Consider the following 3,222-nt stretch of genomic DNA (forward strand, 5'->3'; position numbering starts at 1 on the left):
AATCATTAGCATTGCATGCATTACTTTGCTTATTGAGCTTTAGGCTCACAGTTGTCTTGTGTTGCAGGTAGAGAAAGAAATGAGTGAATGACAAAGGAGAACTGAAGCATGGTCCTGACCCTGATTTGTACATATGAACATATCGACCTTTTGTGGGTTATTTCAGTTTATCAGTGTGTATGATTGTAATAAAGTGTGAAGTTATGTATAATATGTTTGAGACACACTTTATGTTTAATGTAAATAATGTGAAATAAGTTTTCAAAAAAAAAATCCAAACTTCCATTGAAAGTAATTATGATATAGTTTTAAAACGTAACACCTCAGATATGGTTTTAACTAAAATAAGTGAGGGTGTTACAGGTACACTGTTTAGTGTTTTGGGGAGTTAACTTGGGAGGTTCGGGGTACAATTCCGCTATCTAGTTTAGTGGAATCCGAGGTCCCGAGAGCCAGGGTTTAGTCTTGAACTTCATTATCGAAATTAGCTCCTGATAATCATATTGTTTACGTTGTTCTAGGGTTTCTGCAAGGCTCGGGAAAGGTATCGCACTCAGGATCATACTACCATTTGCATGGGATTCAAGGTAAGAAAATTGGAACATGCATCGAGTGTAGGTGTTGAGCCCTGATTATAGAACACGGGTATGTCCGTGCCATGAATCTGTTTAAAGTTAAATGCTTTCTCTATATAAGCCCCTGATGTTATAACTGTATGTATTGATTAGTTGTTGTTGTGATTGATTGGTCGGGAGGCCGTTATCGGCACTACATGCATAATGTAGGTCGTAGTGGCGGGGCCATTACAGGGGTGCGTTATGCATCTACTCGGCATAAGTCGTTATTCTTTTTGAAAAATCAATGTGAATCTATTTGTGATTATAAAGTATGCATTAAATATTAATGCTTATCTTGATTTTTGTTTTACTTGATTGGGTTTTTAGTTGTTGAGTCTTGGTTAACAGGTGCTTTGTGGTGCAGGTAAGGGCAAAGGAAAGTTGGACAACCCATGAGTTGGAGAGTTGTAGGGGCAGCGTGTACATACCCGCCTGCTTGGCCACCACAGTTAAGATATTTTTTAGGAACGTGGAGTAGCAGCTTGTTTTTTACGCTTAGGTCGGCTAGTTTTGTAATTTTGTTAAACCTATATTTTGATTTAAAATCTTTGTGATCCCTTGTAAATGTTCAAACCCTTTTAATGAAAAGTTTGACTTTATTGACTAAATTTTTTAATAACAAAACCAATCTTTAACTTGAATTATACTTTTAAGTACAGATGACTCGCTTAACGAGTTAAACACGATGTAACAATCTTGGATTTGTAGGGAGTTACAACTTGGTATCAAAGCTGCCAAGGTCTAATGGTTCCTAAAGATAGGCTGAGTGTGTACGCTCGCTGCTAAAGATAAGCTCAACTCAAGGTTTGGTAACTTATGTGTTAAATAAATGTTTAACTATTTAACTAGAATATATATGCCTTATCTGCATGCTAGTATAGGAAACATTGAATATACTGATAGGGTATGATCCTTGACTACTATGTGAATAGAAAAATGCGTGCTTACTAGCGTTGTTACTATATGTGAAAGCTATTGACATGATTATTAGCATTATGGTTGTGTGTGTCTGCTTAATTGTTCAATTTTGGACTGTGGGGTGGTTTTTGGAACCCGTTATCATTGCCTGATACGCCGAGTTGTTGATTTCAGATATACTTAGGTAGTTATGCTAAGGCAAGAAGAATGACTAGCCAGCGCGGGTATTGAGGCTAGAGACGATGACCAGGGTCAGAACCCTTAACCTGTTCCTCAGGATTGGCAGTAAGTGCTTGCTGATATGTAAGCAAGACTATAGAGGCAGGAAGATGAGATTTGATTACTGAGACAACATGTTCCACCAAGGAACACTGCACTGGCTCCGCCACTTGTTGTGGGAACCACTTTACGAGAGGTTCAGGAAATAATACACTTCAACCTTTGAGGGAGGTCCAAATCCACTAAAGGTTGAGCAGTGGATGAGCATGATTACCTCCATCCTGGATTTCATGAGGGTGGTGGGTGACGACAGGGTGGCTTGTGCCATATATGTAACGTCCTCCTAATCCAGGACTGTTACACTGTGTACTTTAAATAGTGCAAGACTTGTTAATCAAGTCTCTTGATTATAAACATGTAACTAAGATTAATGACAAGAGTTAGGGTTTAAAATTTTGGTTAAAAGTGAGTTAATTATTTCATTAAAATATTTACATTCATCCATGGGAACCCAAAATAACATTAAAAAGGTAATACAGTTCAAAATTTACAAGCCAAGCTGACCTAGGCGGCAAAATAAGGGATACAACCCTAGTTCCTCCAAGATAACCCCGGTCGTGGTGGTCGAGCAGTTGCATATGTACACGCCGCCACCGAAGCTCTCCAACTCATGGCTGGTCCAGCATCCATTTCCCCTTACATGCACCACATAGAACTCATGAGCCGAGGCAAAGCAAGAAAAATATAAACAAGTGCATAAATAGTAAATACAGATTCCATATGCATATCTAGCACGCCCAACAGTAATAACCGACTCACGCATGCATACGATTACAAATAAATGATTATAGGATCATTTTGGGGTACATTTCCCTGAATATATGACCATCGAGTCAAGAGTTGGTCTGGAGTTGAAGGGGGTGATGCCGACATAATCCAAAAAACTCTTAAAGTAAACCTTTAGGGCAACAGGGCCCCAACTCTTATGTGCTCGCGGCTCCAGGCGGCGAGCTTGACCTTCCGATCGGGATTGCCATCTCCCGGGGCATAACAACTCCTTTTGTTGGAGGTTGCAGGCCGACACATCAGTGTACTAGATAACTTAAGACCATTGTAGGCCAGCAGCTCAGAGATGTGGCTGGTGGAAGTGACTAAGCTCCGGTAGTGCTCAGCCTCGAAAAAATCCTCCTTCGAGGTAGGGATTGAAAGTTGCTGGGAGGTGGCTAGTTATTTTGAAGTATTTTCCATTAGGGTGAATAAGAGCGCACCAGGTGGAAAGGCTATGGTGACTTTGAGTTTGAGGTCTAACGGAATAGGCCGGATTTCAGGATCCGGGTCGGGATAGACTACGACTCGGAGTCTCTTCCTTTCTCTTTCCTCGACCTCATCGATTCGGGAGCTTGTATGTCTTCTTGCTCGCACCGTTCCTTGTGCTTGCGGATCAATCGCTGATTTTGTGTGAAAGGTG

The sequence above is a fragment of the Humulus lupulus genome, chromosome 1 (assembly GCF_963169125.1).
Source record: "Humulus lupulus chromosome 1, drHumLupu1.1, whole genome shotgun sequence".
Classification (NCBI taxonomy): Eukaryota; Viridiplantae; Streptophyta; class Magnoliopsida; order Rosales; family Cannabaceae; genus Humulus; species Humulus lupulus.